This window comes from Sus scrofa, chromosome 6, assembly GCF_000003025.6.
Source record: "Sus scrofa isolate TJ Tabasco breed Duroc chromosome 6, Sscrofa11.1, whole genome shotgun sequence".
NCBI lineage: Eukaryota > Metazoa > Chordata > Mammalia > Artiodactyla > Suidae > Sus > Sus scrofa.
This window is the reverse complement of record NC_010448.4, coordinates 116,422,020-116,441,869: the sequence shown is the minus strand read 5'-3', so window position 1 is coordinate 116,441,869 and position 19,850 is coordinate 116,422,020.

Sequence of the window (19,850 nt, the reverse complement as noted above, 5' to 3'; positions counted from 1 at the left end):
GAAAAGAATATGAAAAAAATATGTATGACTGAGTTACTTTGCTATACAGCAGAAATTATCACAACCCTGTAAATCAACTATACTTCAATAAAATTTTAAAAATAAAGAGCTATAAAAGGTATTTAGTGATAATTGGAGACATTAGAAAGTGGGCTGTATATTAGAATATACAGAATTGTCAATTTTGTGATAATGATGTTGTGGTTATGAAGGAGAATGTCTTTGGGAGATGTGTGCTGAGGTATTCATGAGCTGTGTGATATCCACATCCTACTTTCAAATATTTCAGCAAAATATCAATAGAGATAGATAGGAGGAATGTGGCAGCACATTAATAAAAATCTGGACGAAGGGTATATGTGTAGACATTGAACCATTTGTACATCTGTTTTGATAGAAGAGGAGAAATGGGAAGAGGAGAAGATATTTAAAGGTAGTTACAGCCCCTCCTCCCTAACCCAGCCTTTAAAACTATATATTTAGGAGTTCCCTTGTGGCTCAGTGGGTTAAGAACCCTACATAGTATCTGTGAGGATGCGGGTTCTATCCCTGGCCTCACTCAGTGGGTTAAGCATCCGGCATTGCCACAAGCTGAGGCAGAGGTCCCAGATGCAGCTCGGATCTAGTGTTGCCATGGCTGTGGCCTAGGCTGGCAGCTGCAGTTCTGATTTGACCCCTAGCCTGGAAACTTCCATATGCTGCAGGTGAAAAAAAAAAAAAAAGAAAAGAAAAAAATGTATCTTTAAACCTATGCATCAAATTTTTCTGCATGGCATTAAATTGCTTAATTATTAAACAGTTAGTTTCACCTGGAAGAGGTGATGCCATTTTGTCATTTATTTGTTAAGTAAAGGGACACGGGTTGTTTCCCATTCATGGAAACCTGGACACTTCAATTCTTCATGGAGATGTGCTCTGTCTTCTAGCTTTGGATAGGACTTTTTGAAAGTGACTTCTTTCCAGAGATCTTTCTGTCTCCTGTTCTGATGATTTACTGAAGAAGTTATTCTTCCAGTTCAATAACCTTTCCTTATCTCTTAGCATTTTCCCCTCACTGTTCTATAATCTACTAAGTGCTACTTGTGGCTTCTCACATCTGACAGCTTACAAGAATAAAGGACACTTATGCACAGATTCTCGTTTAAAAGAGCACTGTTTTGGGGTTTTTTTTAGCACTAGATATTGGCCTTATTGAAATTCCATTTGGGGTATGAGAGAATGAAGACTGATTTCAGGGAATGATAAGTTGCGATGGTAACTATATGTGGCTTTTTTCTCTTCCTTCTTCAATCATGGCTCATCTCATAGCCTGGGGCCTCCTCTCTGGACCTATTTTCACTTCCCGATTCAGTCTAAATCATGCCCCTCCTTCTAGAAACAGCACAATTGATACTGGCTCATTGGCAAGTTATATAATTACTGGGCAATTATAATTATCTAATTATCAGGGAATACTTTTGGAGAAGTGATCTGAAAACTGCTGTCCTATAATTTCTTTCGGTATTTTTTTTTTTTTTTTTTTTTTTTGTCTTTTCTAGGGCCGAACCCTTGGCATGTGGAGGCTCCCAGGCTAGGGGTCTAATCAGAGCTGTAGCTGCTGGCCTACGCCAGAGCCGCAGCAACTCAGGATCCGAGCCATGTCTGCGGCCTACACCACAGCTATCAATGCCGGATCCTTAACCCACTGAGCAAGGCCAGGGATTGAACCCGCAACCTCATGGTTTCTAGTTGGATTTGTTAACCACTGAGCCATGACGGTAAGTCCCTGTCCTGTAATTTCCACCAGTCAATCCTAACTCTGCCCTCCAGAGATACAGCTGAGTTATGGTTTGTGGATTCGTATTTGCAAATTCACCACAAAAATCAGTGCCCCCACCCCCACACAACTGATTCTGCATGGTCACTGGACACACACACAGAGTGGCACAAAATGTGGGTAACCCAACACGCACATTTCCAATCGAGACCAAACAAAACAATGCTCTGCTCTCTTGTTCCAGCTCTCACGTTATATACAAGTGTCCTTTTTGTGGTCTACTAGAGCCACATTTTTTTTTTTTTGCATTTTTCAGTTTTTGCTGGTGATTTCACTATTTAAAACAGCCCCCAAGCATAGCGTTGTCTAGCGTTCCTAAGTGCTATGATGTGCTTCACAGAAAAAATACGTGTTAGAGAAGCCTTGTTCCACAATGAGTCATAATGTTATTGGCCCTGAGTTCAATGTTAATGAACCAACTGCATATTAAATAAGGTATCTAACAAAAGACAGATATAAAACAAGGTTACATACTGAGGGGGGCTTGACAAAAAACGTGATCAGAGGCTTTTAGGAACCAAACCCTGTATTTCCCCTAGGAGCAACAGAGTATTCATTAGTTTATTGCTCTTGGCAACTTTATAAAACTTTAGAGAACATAACTACTGGTAATAAAAGGAAACAACTGCACTTCCTGATGCTAACAAATAGTCCACCTTTTATCAGAGAAAACAAATAGGCTCTTGTGGGTTTCACTTTTTTGGAGGTTGGATAGACAGAGGAAGGAATAGATATATGAGTGCAGAGGAATGGGGAAAATTATAGTTGGAAATCGCCTTTGAATTCTTTCAAGTTCTTATTAGAAACACAAAGATCTTTCTTAGGGTGTGATAAGAGGAAAAGAATGGTGAGACTTAGAGCATTCTGATAAAAACCATCATAACCACCACCTCACCTGTGGTGCGCTTTACATTTTATGAAATATTTCTGTGGGCATTAATTCATTTGCTTTGCACTTACAACTCACACCATGAGATAAAGACCAGTATTATTCCTAGTCTCAAAGGAGGAATTTAGAGCCTAAAAGAGGAAGCCAATTGATCAGGTCTCACATGCTATCAACAGCATCACTGAGAGTTGAACCAGACCCTTGGATGGCGCATACTCTTCCCATCACATCATGATTTTTCAGGAAAGCTGTGGTTCTCCTACCTCTTTTTGCTCCTCCCCTTTATTAGTACATCATTCTTGACCCTCAATTTCATAATTCATTAAGCTAGATTATTATTATTACTTTGTTTTAGGGCCGTACCCACGGCATATGGAGATTCCCAGGCTAGGGGTCCAATCAGATGTAGCTGCCAGCCTATGCCGCAGCCACAGCAACCTAGGATCTGAGCTGCATCTGTGACCTACACCACAGCTCACAGCAGTGCCAGATTCTTAACCCACTGAGCGAGGCCAGGGATTGAACCTGTGTCCTCATGAATGCTAGTCAGATTCATTTCTGCTGAGCCACGACGGGAACTCCAAGCTAGATTGTGATTTAAAAACCAAATCCTCAAGGGAAAATGTCTTTCTTGGTTGCACAAACAGCAACTTAGAAGCATCACCTTGTTCACTCATCATCTAACAAAGGCAAGCTCTATTCCCAAGTCTAGACAATAGGAACAGGAAAGTAGAAGAAGTTTAGTTTATTGGGGGAAACAAAGTTGGCACCCATGAAACCGAGGAACATTAGTATTGTGTACCGAAGCATCACCACTTAAATTATCTCACAGTGACGGCATGGCGGGAGCTCCCTCTGAAAGAGTCATGATTTGTTTGTTGGCAATGGAAAATGAAGCTTACAGCTTGGAGTCCGTGTGCCACATTAGTATACAGTCCAGCCATAGCAGCACTGAGTGCTGAAGATGCATTTCTGCATTTCAGAAAATGCAACGGTCAAGAGAATCAGCAAGGAACTTCAGGAAAAACAATCCCAACATCATTTTTATACAACCACATGCCATAGTCCCTCCTCAGTCAGGGGTTTATTGGCTTAGGTTTAGATATCTCTGTAGGCCTTAGAACAGCTCCAATGGTGTTCCCACATCGGCCTAGGGAGCCAAGGTACCGAAGTAGACTCAAGGCCACACTGACCTGAACAATGATTGCCTAGGGCTGGTGCAATTTGCATTTGTACTTGCAGTCCCGACTTTAACCTTTAAAGTAATGCCATTTTTATTTGTCCTTTGGAAGCAATCAAATTACTTGCTATGAATTCAGAGATGACAATAAGAAAATAGCTGTTAATGGCAAACAAGAGAACCCCGTGAAATAAACAAACAAACAAAAAAGGACAGGCCAGTGCTTGTCAGACTAAAGAAGACAAAGTATCAGAGCCTCCACTCACTAGCTGCTCTGCTGGCTACTCAGTTCTGAAGTGAGGTGGCTCTAAAGAGATATAGCTCGCAGTTCCCTGGTAGCTCAGGGGGTTAGGGATTAGGCGTTGTTACTGCTGTGGCTTGGATTTGATCCCTAGCCTGGGAATTTCCACATGCCGTGGGCACAGCCAAAAAAGAAAGAAAAAAAGATAAGGCTATTCTGTATGTAAAGATTTTAAAAGCCTAGTGTTCAGCCTGCCTAGTGTTCTATTTGGTATGCAGAATAGCCCTGTCCACAGACACACCCCTACAGAGAAGAACCTTCCTTATTTTGGAGAATGAACTGGGCACTCTGGAAAAGGATCCCCCTAGACATTTTTCCTAAATGTAAATAGGAGACTTGGGGTTACTGGTGAGGGGGGCGGGGTAGGGGAGAAGCAAAGGAAAATGTAAAAATAAAATGACTGCAGATCTGTCCTCAAGTCACACGCATAACATATCACATTGCCCACGTTTTCCTTTTTTCAGTGGGGAACAGAGTGGCTACAGAGAAAGTTGAACAGACAAGTAAAACCCCTCACCATATAACTTTCCACTGAGAGCTGCAGACTCATGGGACCATCAGAGCACCCACACCTCGTAGATATTCTCCTGCCTAAAAATTCTCATTCCATGAAGCTGGGACTCAGACACATAAGAAGGGAAAAACTTCCAAGCCTCAAGATAATCATTTTAAAGGAAATATGAATGGCTAATAACATTGAGAAGAGGGCCCAGGTATCAGACACATTTGCTATGTTTTCATAATTAAGAAATAGAAAAATATGTACCCTGTTCAGAATTAAATACTAGGTTAAAGAAAAAAGCAAGTGGGAAAGCTCTTCCTTTCTCTGCTCTTGGTCTTCCCTGGGCACAGGAGGATGGAGACAGCCAATCCTTCTAGACAAAAGACATTTGTTGTTGATGCTGCTATCATTATTTTTTTTTCATTTATAATGATTTTTATTTTTTCCATTATAGCTGGTTTACAGTGTTCAGTCAATTTTCTACTGTATAGCAAGCTGACCCAGTCACACATACATATATACATTCCTTTTTCTCACGTTATCATGGTCCATCATAAGTGACTAGACATAGTTCCCAGTGCTACACAGCAGGATCTCAGTGCTTATCCATTCCAAAGGCAATAGTTTGCATCTATTAATTATTATTAAAATTATTTTCTTTTTACAGCCACATCTGCGACATTTGGAAGTTCCCAGGCTAGGGGTCGAATCAGAGCTACAGCTGCCGGTCTACACCACAGCCACAGCAACTCCAGATCTGAGCTGCATTTTCAACCTAGAGTGCAGCTCACAGCAATGCTGGATGCTTAACCCGCTAAGTGAGGCCAGGGATTGAACCCCCATCCTCACAGAGACAATGCTGAGTCCTTAGCCCACTGAGACACAATGGGAACTGCCTCTAATTATAATTATTATTTTAAACTATCTATTTCCTTCACCTGAGCAAACTGTCTGGATGTCCAAAAGCCATTAGGAAATAATTAGTGGGGGAAAATGCTGCACTGCATTTCTAGCATTTTTCCTAAATGTAAATAAGAGACTTGGGGTTTGTGTTCTGTGGATGATGAGACTGGGATTCCAGGTCTGCCCCTCTTGAGAGGAAAAAGAGCAGGAGGGAGGGTGAGCGGCAGGTCACTCATTTTTGCCTTCCTGGCAGAATGTGACATTTATCCTTACCACTCTGTCAGATGCCTGAAATGCTCATGTCTTTACAAAATATTTTTCTATTTAGTTGAATCAAGCAGCACAACTCCAATACGTCTTCTCTCTGTGACTGCCTTTCACAGCCTCTGCCTTCACGAGACTTAGATGAGGTTTGGGTGATTCATGGCGCTTAAACTTCTCCAGAGCACTTTTTCAATTGGAAAATTCTCCTAAACTGAATGCATCATCAGCACAGTTGTCCATGCATAAAAGAACGAGAAGCAAAACAATGAGCACCATTTTTTAAAACCTACGCTTAAGCCAAGAAAAACAGTTATATCACAAAATGTTAAAAGACCTTATTTTTCAGTTTCCAGGAAGCTTTCATGGAGAACATGGCCTATCTTTGTCTCAGAGCCCCTTATTCCAGGCTTTCTAAATTACAAATAAAAGAAATAGTTTGTATTCAGTTTAGCTTAATTTTAAGTTACTAACATGAAATATAACAACATAAGGAATGCTACTACCTGCTTTATTTATAGAGAACTGATCACCCCTTAACCCCATTAATTCTTCTTTTCATTCTCTGGGAAAATGTTCAAAAATTTTTTGTGTGTTTAGGTGGCTGTCTCATTACTATTTTTATTTTTTATATGTTAAATAAGAAAAATTTTTAAACGTTTTAATGTAGAAGACAGTCTTTTGCTAAAAGCTAAGTTATGCTGATGAACCTAAAACCTTATTTGGAACTTCAAATTCAAATGCTTACCTATATTTTTGACCTAAAGATAAACACTGGATAATAGAACGAGGGTCCCAGTAGAAATCAAGAGGTGCAGGTTTTAGTTGGTCTCAATTCTTTTTTTTTTTGGCCATGCCCATGGCATGTGGAAGTTTCCTGGCCAGGGATCAAACCCATGCCAGAGCAGTGATCTAAGCCACTGCAGTGGCAGCCTTAAACTTCTGTGCCACAGTAGAACTTCCTAGTTATTCTTAATTCTGACTCAGTTTCCCCAAATGTAAAATAGGCATCATGAAAGTTTCTCATCGCAATGTCAGAGCTATTTAGTCTTTTATTTAACAAGTATTTATTGAGCACAACTATAAATCAGGAAAAGGAGTGCAGGGACTTGTTAAGAGTTTGTGCAGGCTTGAATTCCAATTCCACCACCGATGAGTTACAAATAAATACATTTCTCAATCTAAAAAATAGTACCCACCTCCTAGGTTTATTGTGGGGATTAAATAAGCAAAACACACTAATCTGTTCCTGGCATCCACAGTTAAACACTCAGCAAGTGTTAGGTATTATCAATATTACAATTAGTGGTTACTAGAGATACAAGATGAAAATTCACAGTCCCTGTCCTCAGGAAGCCCATAGCCTAGTGTGAGATGGTTTAGGAACAGGGAAAATCGGTCACACGATTCTGACAATAGAAAGCTATGTAGGAATGGAGTAGAGGTGAATTCCTCTCTTGCCAGGATCAGTTGGAGGAACTGAAGCTACTTTGTTCTTCCAAAGTTATATCTGAATCCACAGTTGCACTGTGTCTTCTTGAAAAACTTAGCATCTTTTCCATCAATAAAAACATTAGATATTCTTATAATGGGACTTGAAATCATCAGACACAATGTATACATTAGAACTCTTCTTATTACATGGAAACAAAATTCAAATCAAATTCCCTTAGGCAAAAAGAGAATTCATTGCCTCATATAAGGGAGAAATCAAAGGCTTCAGCTGGCTTAACAAGGTCAATTCGCTCTCTCTCTCTCTTCCTGCTTCCCTCCTGTTTGATTCTGTGTGTGCATCATGGTCAGGCCTTTTCTCCTTCTAGGGTCTGTTATTCCCACTGAACAGCATCAGCTCCTCTTTCCCACCGGCTCCAGAAAAAGCCCCAGTGTGACTCTCATTGACCCAACGTGGGTCTCAGATCCATTTTTGAACCCACAGAAGACTGGAATACTCTGACCAACTAGCCACCTACCATTGGAGGCCATCAGAACTAGACAAAGTGAGAATGAGGAGGAGGGGCAATTCCCACATGGAAAAAGTATAGTGACTTCTATAACAAGAAGGAGGGTTCGAGATCCAGCTATCACCCTAATAGCTGTGTAAGAAACTTGGGAGAGTGCCAGAATCTTCCCAAATTTTAGTTCCAACATCTATGAAAAGATGAGTTTTGAACTAAATTACCTTTTTGACCATGGTACCATTAGAATTCTTTAACTCGATTGCTCTACTTTTCTAGGAAAATGGCTAGTATATGATATGTTGAAGGACATTTAGTTCTTAGAAATGTTATTCTATAAGAAGCAGTTTTTTTGAATTTCCCCAAATGGAGCTCTGGCATGGAAGATACAAGATGAAACGGAGTCAGATTTTGGTTACACAAGTTCTTCTCAAGGATCTTAGACATTAATAAAATTAACGACTCAATTCATGTTCCATTACTCCTTCCTTTCAAGGATCCACTGCCAAACAACAAATGCCACTGTCATAATTATTTGATCAACTATCACAGACTTTCCCTGAGGAAGTGGGAATAAATATACGGTGTGGGTATTTATCAATCTCACTTCACTAAAAGAGAAACTGAGACAGAGTTAAGTTGTATGCTAAAGTGACATAATAAACCTAATCAGCGAATAGAGCTAGAGCTAATTCAAAAATCACAGCTGGTTACATCTCAGCAAAAGTGAATAGGTGAGATGACACACACAAAAAAAATAAGATCATCAAGTCAGACCCACATACAAGAAATATCCAACCTACAGTATCAAGCTTTACTGAAGATAAGGATACAAGTAAGACTGAGGTAAAGCAGGTTCAGCACCATCCATTCAATTCCCCAGATGACATTTTCTGCCGCACTGGAGGCACTCTGGGCCCAGATCTACCAGGTAATGTTATTAAGAGACGTATATGGTCCAGTCACGTACAGAGAAAGGGCCATTTTGATCATGAAGTTTTTCTAGGTTGTCCTCAGTTACATTATTTATATGACATTTTCCAGAAGCTTCATCAAAAATCCACACAGTCTAGATTGGTTTACCATGAGGAAACCCAGACAACCAGGTTCAAATTTTTCTGCTTTAGTTAGATATACATCAAGAGCCTAAATGTAATGACACTTGGAGTCCCATGAAAATGTAGCTGATTTCCAGTTATTATTCAAGCTCACCAACAAGTATTGAGTGTCGACTGTCTGCTTTGCCTGGGGGTCCTGTGATGAACAGGACACAGTCCTACTTTAATGAGCAATAGATTGAGAGCTGCTGGAAAGGAATGGCATAGGAATCCATGGGGGCCGCTGTATACATGGAAATTAACCCGGCCTTGACAAGATGGCCAGTGCACAGTAAAAGAACTCTGAGGACTGGGATGGAAGGGGGGATGGATATTGCAGACAGAGGGAGGAGATGCAGCGTCCTGAGACAAGAGAGAGCACAAAATCTTAGGAGGCCTCCAAGTGTGCTAGAGGGGAGGACAGAGGGATGAGACAGAAATCTGGTGGAGCCAGGTCCTGATGAGTCTGTGCCCTTTTCACAGGGGACCACTTAAGAGTATTTCCTGGTCGACATTTAAGGGCTCTAAAGAAAGAGGCAAGATTTACAGATTTGAGAAATACTAAGACAGACAAGATAGGACTTGCTCATTCATTCAAATATTATTGAACTTTGAAAATAAAATGATGGAACTGCTTTTAATTCACAAACTACATGAAGAAGGAAGCAAGAAAGTAATCTTTTTCAGGGATGTTTATAAGAAAGTGAATTTTTCTTCTCACTCTTCTGGGCAATGAAATTTCTAAATTTCAGTTCATAAGTTTACTTCTGTTTCCAAAGTATCAATATCAGAATCAATATTCCTCATCTCATGAAATCCTGAGTCTTTTTTTTTTTTTTTTTTTTTTTTTTTGTCTTTTTTGGGCCGCACCTGTGGCATATGGAAGTTCCCAGGCTACGAGTCAGATTGGAGCTATAACTGCTAGCCACAGCAATGCCAGATCCAAGCCACATCTGCAGCCTACACCACAGCTCATGGCAATGCCAGATCCTTAACCCACTGAGCAAGGCCAGGGATTGAACCCACATCCTCATGATCCTAGTTGGATTTGTTACCTCCGAGCCATGATGAGAACTCCTTGAGTCATTTCTAACACCATCTTTTCTTTCTACCATGAGCGAAATCTCTAAAGCTTTCAGTAGGAAGCCTTATGCCTCAAAGCCATAAGAACTCTTTGGAGACTGCCATTTCAAATTAAATTTAACATTGAGTTCCCATTGTGGCACAATGGAAACGAATCCGACTAGGAACCATGAGGTTGTGGGTTCGATGCCTGGCCTCACTCAGTGGGTTAAGGATCCGGCGTTGCCATGAGCTGTGGTGTAGGTCGCAGATGCAGCTCAGATCCCGCATTGCTATGGCTGTGGTGTAGGCCAGCAGCTGTAGCTCCTATTGGACCCCTAGCCTGGGAACCTCCATATGCTGCAGGTGTGGCCCTAAAGAGCAATAAATATATATGTACACACAAATAATATATAAATAATACATATATATACACACAAATTAAATTTAATAAATTTCCTACTCCTTTTTCATGTTTGAGATTAGATGGCACTTCTTCCAGGGAGCCTTCCTTGAGCTTCCTCCTGCCCCCATCTCAGTTAAGGCAGTTAAGGGACTCTCCCAAATGCTCACATAGCCTCAGCCCATCCTGTGTCAGACCTTTCACCTCACTGTATGGTGTTTGTCTATCATTCATCTGTCTCACTCACCAGAATGTTCACCCCTGAGGGTCATAACCATGTTTAGCCTGTTTATTACTACCCCCTAAGTGCCTGGTATACATCACACAGTGAGCACTCGATAATCATTGGTTGAACAACCAAATAAATGAAGAAAGATAAAGGAATTGAAAGAGTGGTTGTTGATTGGTTGCCATCCCCCAATTTATAAATACATATAGAGTACCTACTATGTGCCATGAACGACGACAAAGTTGAATTGACTATTTTTTTTTTCTTTTTTTGCTTTTTAGGGCTACACCCACAGCACATGGAGGTTCCCAGGCTAGGGGTCGAATCAGAGCTGCAGCTGCTGGCCTACACCACAGCCACAGCAATGCAGGATCTGAACCATGTCTACGACCCACACCACAGCTCACAGCAACACCGGATCCTTAACCAACTGAGCAAGGCTAGGAATCCAACACACAATCTCATGGTTATTAGTCAGATTTGTTTCTGCTGCACCACAAGGGGAACTCCTGAATTGACTATTCAAAGGACAAAGATGACACATATTTTTTTATTAACATATAGTTGATTTACAATGTTGTGCCAATTTCTGCTGTACAGCAAAGTGACTCGGTCATATACATATATATATATATATATATATATATATACACACATATATACATATATATATTCTTTATTCTTTTCCATCATGTTCTATCCCAGGAGACTGGATATAGTTCCCTGTGCTGTACAGTAGGACCTCATTGCTTATCCATTCTAAACATAACAATTTGCATCTACTAACCCCAAACTCTCAGTCCCTCCTGGTTCCTTCCCTTTCTATTGTGTATATGTACCACATCTTCTTAACCCACTCCTCTGTCAATGGACACTTAGGTTGCTTCCCTACTTGGACATTGTGAGTAATGCTCTATGAACACAGGGGGTGCATGTATCTTTTTGAATTATAGTTTTGTCTGGATATATACCCAGGAGCAGTTTTGCCAGATCATATGGGACACACACACACACACACACACACACACACACACACACACACACACACACACAATGGAATACTACTAAGCCATAAAAATGAAATAATGCCATTTGCAGCAACATGGATGCAACTAGAGATTGCATACTAAGAGAAGTAAGTCAGATAAAGATAATACCATAAGATATCATTTATATTTGGAATCTAAAATGTGATACAAATGAACTTATTTACAAAATAGAAATGGACTCACAGGTATAGAAAACAAACATTGTTACCAAAGGTGAAAGGCATTAGAGAGGATAATTTAGGAGTCTGGGATTAGTGGATACATACTACTATATGTAAAAATAGATAACAACAAGGTCCTACTATATAACATAGGGAATATCAATATCCTGTAATAAACCATCAGAGCAAATAAATGAACAATGGTATGTGTATATATATGTATGTGTGTATATATGTCTGTGTGTGTGTGTGTGTGTGTGTGTGTGTATAACTGAATCATTTTGCTGTACACCGGAAACTAACATAACATACTTTGATAATTGAAAAGGCTGTTCTTGGAGTTCTGGTGGTGGCGCAGTGGTTAACCAATCCGACAAGGAACCATGAGGTTGAGGGTTCGATCCCTGGCCTTGCTCAGTGGGTTAAGGAACCAGTGTTGCCCTGAGCTGTGGTGTAGGTCCCGCGTTGCTGTGGCTCTGGTGTAGGCTGGCAGCTACAGCTCTGATTAGACCCCTAGCCTGGGAACCTCCATATGCTGTGGGAAGCGGCCCTAGAAAAGGGGGGAAAAAAGACAAAAAAAAAAATGAAAAGGCTGTTCTTGGAGTTCTCATTTTGGCTCAGTGGGTTAAGAATCTGACTAGTATCCATGAAGATGCAAGTTTGATCCCTGGCCTTGATCAGTGGGTTAAGCAGTTGGCATTTCTGCAGGCTGTAGCACAGGTTGCAGATGCGGCTTGGATCTGGCATTGCTGTGGCTGTGGCCAAGGCCGAGAGCTGCAGCTCCAATTCACCCCCTAGCCTAAGAACTTCCATATGCTGCAGGTGCAGCCCTAAAAAGAAAATAAAAGGCTGTTCTTTGACAGTTGGTAATTGTAAGCAGCTTCCATTTTCCAAGATGGTTCTCAAAGTGGTTTGGAAAAGTGTCGATTAAAATAAGGTCTAGGAACCCAATGTAGGCAAAGCTACTCACAGACGCCATATAGAGAACAGCACTGAGTCACAAAGGAAGTGAGCTTGATTTTATTTTACTTTTTCACTCTTGCAAATTACATCACCTTGAGAGCTTTGCGCTTGTTTGCCTAAGACTTTTTTTTTTTTTTTACGACCATACTCGCGGCACCCTGGAGTTATTCCAAAGGGTTCAGGGACCCAGAGGTGAGCCAGTCATTATAAGCTGATGGAATAATACCTTCTCCCACCTGTGCCATTCTTGTGTAAGTACATAGATGAATGAATTAGTGTAGTAAAACTACTGGGTGTATGATAGGCTCAAGGACCATACAGTGTGGGGAATATAGCCAATATTTTATAATAATTATAAATAGAAAGTAACCCTTAAAATTGTATAAACAATTTTAAAATAATTAGTTTTTTAGAAGTATGCTAAAACTTCAAAAAAAGTGTAGTGAAAATATCATGTGGTTGTTCCATATATATAATAAATATTATATGTGTGTGTATATATATATATATATATATAGAGAGAGAGAGAGAGAGAGATAGAGAGAGAGTCCTTATCACTCTGAAAGATTGGAAGTTTGAGTCTAGATAATGTGGAATTGTTGGTGATTCCCGAGACAGGCAATGATGTGATAACAGCATCGTTTTTTGGAAGACTGATCTGTCAATAGTGAATCAGATGAAAGGAAACAGAGAGAGAATAGAGGCAGGAGAGATTCCCATGAGCCAATCCTAAAAGCCCCAAGTAACTCTTCTCAAGCATCTCACAAGGCCACTTGTTACCTAGACAAATTGAATTGTCTTTTCCTGAAATTTCCTCTCTGCTTCTGCAAGAAAACAACTCTCTCAAGTATCCAGCAGCATGTAAAACAGCAAAATTAAAAAAAAAAAAAAAAAAAAAGTCTTCTCTTTTCCTCACCGTACAATTGCTCCAGTATCAGAACAAAGGAACCTACACTTCAATATAGTAATAGCCAGGCTTTTTCCTTCCTTAAATGTGTATCAGTCTTAACTTTTCGAACTCTGCTAGGAAAGCAGCCAACAGCGGGCTCAGACTGCAGCACTTGTGGCCCCCTAGTGGGGCGACAGTAGTTTCAAGTAGAAATCAGATTGGCTGAGAATAAATGCCAACAAAATAATAAACCACCGTAGGTGAACTGAAGAATGTCTTCAGATATAAAAAAACTCTTTTCTATAAAAATCCTGTCATGCAAAAAACGTGTAAACAATAATGAAAAATGGAAGCTCAAACAAGGAGGCTGAACACAGAGAAACGGAACTTAGAGACAGTAGGGAACGAAACACAAGTTAAATTAAAAATAAAGATTAGAAGAGCAACCTCCATGGGGTTATGTGGTCTAAATATAATGGACAAAATTGTGATCATCAGGAGGAAATGTGGGGTCCTTTCTCAAAGGGCTGGCAGCACAGCCTGCCGTGCTGACGGTCACAGTATCACAACATCGCCAGGTCCTCCCTGATCTTCCTCCTGTGGTGTCATCACACCAGATGTTTTGCTTGCTCAGTTTGGGAACTCAGAGAGGAGGGGAGAGATCGTCTGGGTTTGTCACCCCCTGGACTGACTTTTCAAACATTATCATCCTCCAGAACTTAACCATTCTCTCAACTACAACGGTAAAAATGAACTGGAAACTGTAATGCTTAGGTCTGTACTGTCCAGTATGCTAATTAATCCCTTCCTTAACTATCTACTTGAGCCTAAATGCAAAGCACATGGATAGTTGTGTTGACTCATTGAGTGTCACCAAGCTTGCCCTACATTCCAAGGAGGATTCACTCCATGAACCCCAGGATTACAAGTCAGTTGGTAGAGAAAGGCCATTCATTTCTTCATCTGTCCCCCACCCCCGATACTCACCCACCCTCCCCGGCTCACTGGAAACCCAGTCTTCACATTCAGAATCCTACACTGTCCAGGGAGAGATGAAAGCCCATCCTGCTAAAAGGTGCTGTCCACCCTTGTTAATTCACATCCATAAACAACTGCAGTCTGAACAATCTTCCTTATCACTAACCCAAATCAAGGATGGTTTTGTTCAGTCTGTTCCCCCTAATTCAGTCCTCAGGGAAGATGTATTAAAGCTGGCTATTGCCTTTTGGGCAAGAACCCTTGGTGTCAAGGAAAAATTAAATTTGCTCCTGGTCTTAGAGAGTCATCAATACCCTACTCTCCCCAATACCCCCAATTTAAAATACAAAGGAACTAAGGCCCAAGGAGGTCAGGAGACTTGCCCAAGGATACACGGCGAGCCAATCCAGTTTGACCACGGCACCACATATTTCCCCCCTGGTTTCTTTAGCATTTCATTGTCTATTTTTCAGCCGCACATAAACTCTGACATTCTCTGGTAAGTAACAACCTCCACCCAGGTGATGGCAAATCTTAAAGCGCACAGAGGTGCTCAGACAGGAGGAAAGTGAGCCAATGAATAAGGATATCTCTGCAGACTGGATCCCTCAAGCCCAGTCTGAAAGTGGCAGGCCTGCAGGGTGGTGATCACCCGAATTTTTCTTTTTTTCTTTTTAAGGCTGCACCTGTGGCATATGGAAGTACCTGGGCTAGGGGTCAAATTGGAGCTGCAGCTGCAGGCCTACACCACAGCCACAGCAATGCAGGATCTGAGCCGCATCTGTGACCTACACTGAAACTTGCAGCAACGCCAGCTCCTTAACCCACTGAGTGAGGTCAGGGATCGAATCCACATCCTCATGGATATTAATTGAGTTCTTAACCCACTGAGCCACAATGGGAACTCCCACCCTGCATTTTTCTTTCTTTTTTTTTTAAACTACCCTGCATTTTTCAAATCAAGAAACTTAGAATCATACTCACTAAATGGCTCATCCATGGGCTTCCAGCAGGTAAGCAGTACAGCCAGATTCTGAACCCAGCCCCATCTCCAAAGTCTGATTTGTTGTCATTAAAAACAAGGAAGATACTGAAAATACTTTTAAAAATTAACAGAACATTTTTCCTAAAGTGTTACAATTTTGTGTGTGTGTGTGTGCTTAGGCTTCTGCATTAAATGCTTCATCTTCTTTATATAGAAGCTAATCTGAATGCTGCCTCTTTTAGCCTATAAGCCCAGAAAAGAAAAATCATAGTTTTAGAGGGGTGCCATAAGCAAATTTTACATTTTGTTGGTTCGAATTTGACTGTGTTAAGTTGGTTTGAATTTGACTATGTTAAGTACAAAAGCAATATTTTCTCCAGTGTCGGTATTCTCTGCTCGTGTTTATCAACAGAAATAATTTTATTTTTCAACCACCTCGCTCGCTCCTGGGCTGGCCCAGATACAGCCTCAATTCCACCACCACTGCCTGTTTCTGCCATATTTCACAGAGCCTGGCTTTTGCCTTCTTGTTGTTTTGAAAGGTTGTTCTGATTTTTCCTGCATATTAACACTACCCTTCAAGTCCAGGTTTCCAATCTCTCTGCCAAATAACTAGGGTCACTGGGGATTCTGATCCTACTCCCCGAGGATCTAGGATCCTGATGAGTCTGTTCTGCCAAGTTTCAGAAAATGCCTCTTGTTAGTTGACTTATAGTAGCCACAGCTCTTTTCATTACATGGAACATAAATTCTCTGATGCTGATCAAGAAAGTAAGAGAGGCTTATTTGGAGAATATGAAGAAAGCTCACACTTTCTCAAGGTAGCAAGCAAACTAGCATGTTGCTTCCAGTGGATTATTTTGCTTTACATATATCCTTCTGCATTTAACACCTCAACTTTTTGTATTCGAGAGTTCATCTGCATGGGCTGTTTCTTTTATTTCATAAGGTTCTAGAGAGCAAAGAGGATTCTTGTCATTTGGGATGAGTACCAGAGTCAAAAATGTGATTCACAGGGACACACGGGCAATGGGAACTGAAATGTGAGGCACACACAAGTCTTGTCTTTTCTTTTTTTTTTTTTTTTTTTTTTTTTTTGTCTTTTTAGGGCTGCACCAGCGGCATATGGAGGTTCCCAGGCTAGGAGTCCAATTGCAGCTGTAGCCACCCTACACCACAGCCACAGCAATGCCAGATCTGAGCCACGTCTGCGATCTACACCAGAGCTCACAGCAATGCCAGATCCTTAACCCACTGAGGGAGCCAGGGATCAAACCCACAACCTCATGGTTCCTAGTCGGATTTGTTTCCCCTGCACCATGACGGGAACGCCCACACATGAGTCTTGATTCTTCTGGGATGTCTTTTCTTCTCACTGGTCTTTTTTCATTTCCGTCTCTTTCTCCCATGGTATCTCTGTGCCTTCTCTGCCATCTCTCAGCACCATTATTATTATCTCTTCAGCATTTCTTAGCATCTTCATTTTTCTCTCTCTCCAAGCAGGTTTCCTATCCTGGTGGATGGCCCCATCCCTGAGTTGACCTGCATTCAAAGTTCCAGGGTTCAAAACCAATCATCAGAGACAGTCTCTTTTTCTTATTTCGGTTCTCAGGCGGGAATCCCAAAGGCCACTGGTCAGCCACAGGATGAGGGGGTCTTATCTGAGAGCCCCTCCCTACAATGGAGAATTGATGAGGAGTGACAGGTGTTGGGTGGGTCTGCTCCAACCAGAAGCTGTGAGCACAATAGCTCTTCCAGAAAGAACCAAAGCAATGTAGTCAATCAAATGAATCTGGCACACTTCCCCTGCCCTAGCATATATAATTCTAAAGGTGTACAGGAGTTCCCCTTGTGGCACAATGGAAACGAATCCAACTAGGAACCATGAGGTTGTGGGTTCGATCCCTGGCCTTGCTCAGTGGTTAAGGATCCGGCGTTGTCATGAGCTGTGGTGTAGGTTGCAGACGCGGCTCGGATCTGGCATTGCTGTGGCTGTGGCATAGGCCAGTGGCTGTAGCTCCAATTCGACCCCTAGCCTCGGAACCTCCATATGCCGCAGGTGCAGGCCTAAAAAGCAAAAAAAATAAAAACAAAAATGAAGGTGTGCATCATATCCAATAGGACGTGAGTATCCACATTAGAGCTATAACCACATTTATCTCCACACAACAAGGGATAGTTTAAAGCCACATCTGGCTCATCTGTTCCAAGGTATCTTCCATGGAGATATTTTTCTTCAAGTGAAGTCTCTTCCTCCTCTAGCTCTATCTCACAATCTTACCATCTAGGGACTAAAAAATAGATTTAATCATCATCTCCAAATATATACTAACAAAAGAAAAACAAGACACTTGGAAAAAAATCAGATGGAATAAAGAAAAAGATCTACAAGATGGCACCAGGTTAAAGCAGATACATCAGGCAGTAGTAGAAACTGCCTCATCATCCCACCCAGCCTAGACTCAGACATACACCTTGTAGCACAGGGTCCCTTATTGGCACTGGAGGTGAGATGATCACAATAGGGTAAGTTACAGGACAGGTTCAGTAAACCCCTATGATATCAGCTTTGGGACACTTCCTTAATGGCATAAAATTCGATATAAGAGAAAGACTCTGCCCACTGGAGTGATGCCCCTTCTTCACTGCCCATCTGTAAGAAGAACACAGAAAGGATCCCTACCTCTCCGACATGGTAGCAGTCCATTGTTATAATATATTCTGAACATGTGATTCAGGCTTTAAAATTGCTTGAAACATAAATCTCCCTGGTCTTAGTCTAGGTCAAAGGTCCCTGTCCTCGGTCATTTCTTTTTTCTTTTTCTTCTTCTTATTTTTATTTTTAGAGCCGCACCTGCAGCATATGGAAGTTTCCAGGCTAGGGGTCGAATCAGAGCTGCAGCTGCCAGCTTATGCCATAGCCACAGCAATGCTGGATCCAAGCCGCATCTGCAACCTACACCACAGCTTGTGGCAACACTAGATCCCTAACCCACTGATCAAGGCCAGGGATCGAACCCACAGCCCCATGGATACTAGCCAGGTTCTTAACCTTCTGAGCCACAATGGGAACTCTCTTGTCTTAGCTCTTAAAGTGAGGGTTCCTAGAAGTAAAGCCTGAGAGAGGGATTTCAAATTCAAGGATGTTATTAGGAGACTGCCCTCAGGAGAAGGGCAGGGAGATTAGCGCGTAGACCCCAGCAGAAAGAGCTCTTTCTTGTCTGAGACAATTCTCATGGGATACCAAGAGCATTCATGCAGCATCTTAGTTAAAACTCTCAAAAAAGGATTGAATGGCGGCTAAAAAGGGTTGTAATCACATAGAAGTTAGCCTCCCCTTTCCAGAAGCTGTGTGTGGAGTGAGTTTTCTAGAAAATGTTGTGGGTACAGAAAGCAATGAAATCTGCAAATACATAACATAAATAAATTAATTAACAGTTATTTTACATCTTGTTTTGTGTACATGTGCCTAACATTGTGGCAGAAACAAAAACAATAGCACATAATTTCTACCTTTATAGAGATTTTAACTGGGGAGCAAGAGAGCATCACCAAAAAAATAATAATACACAATAATGAATTAGAAGAGTCAGATGACTGTATCAGAAAATAAATACCGGAGTTCCTGTCGTGGTGCAGTGGTTAACGAATCTGACTAGGACCATGAGGTTGCGGGTTCGATCACTGGCCTTGCTCAGTGGGTTGAGGATCCGGCATTGCTGTGAGCTGTGGTGTAGGTCGCAGACACGGCTTGGATCCTGCGTTGCTGTGGCTGCGGTGTAGGCCGGCGGCTACAGCTCTGATTTGACCTCTAGCCTGGGAACCTCCACATGCCCCGGGCGCAGCCCAAGAAAATGGCAAAAAAAAAAAAAAGGAAGAAAGAAAATAAATACCACGGGAGTTCAGAAAAAAAAATGGCCAGTTTCATCTCAGAGGAAGCAAGGCATGTGCCAAGCTAAGAGCAGGGGTCAGTAAATTTTTTTCTATAAAGAACCAAATAGTAAATACTTCTACTTTGTGGGTCGTATGGTCTCTGTCACAATTGCCCAGTTTTGATATTGTAAAATGAAAGTAGCCAAAACAATAAATTAATGAGCATTCTTGTGTTCCAATAAAACTTTATTTACAAAAACAGCAAGCCAGATTTGATCCATGACCATAGATTACTGTTACAGACTTAGCATTCATGTCACCCCCACAATTTGTATGTTGAGGCTCCAGTTCCCA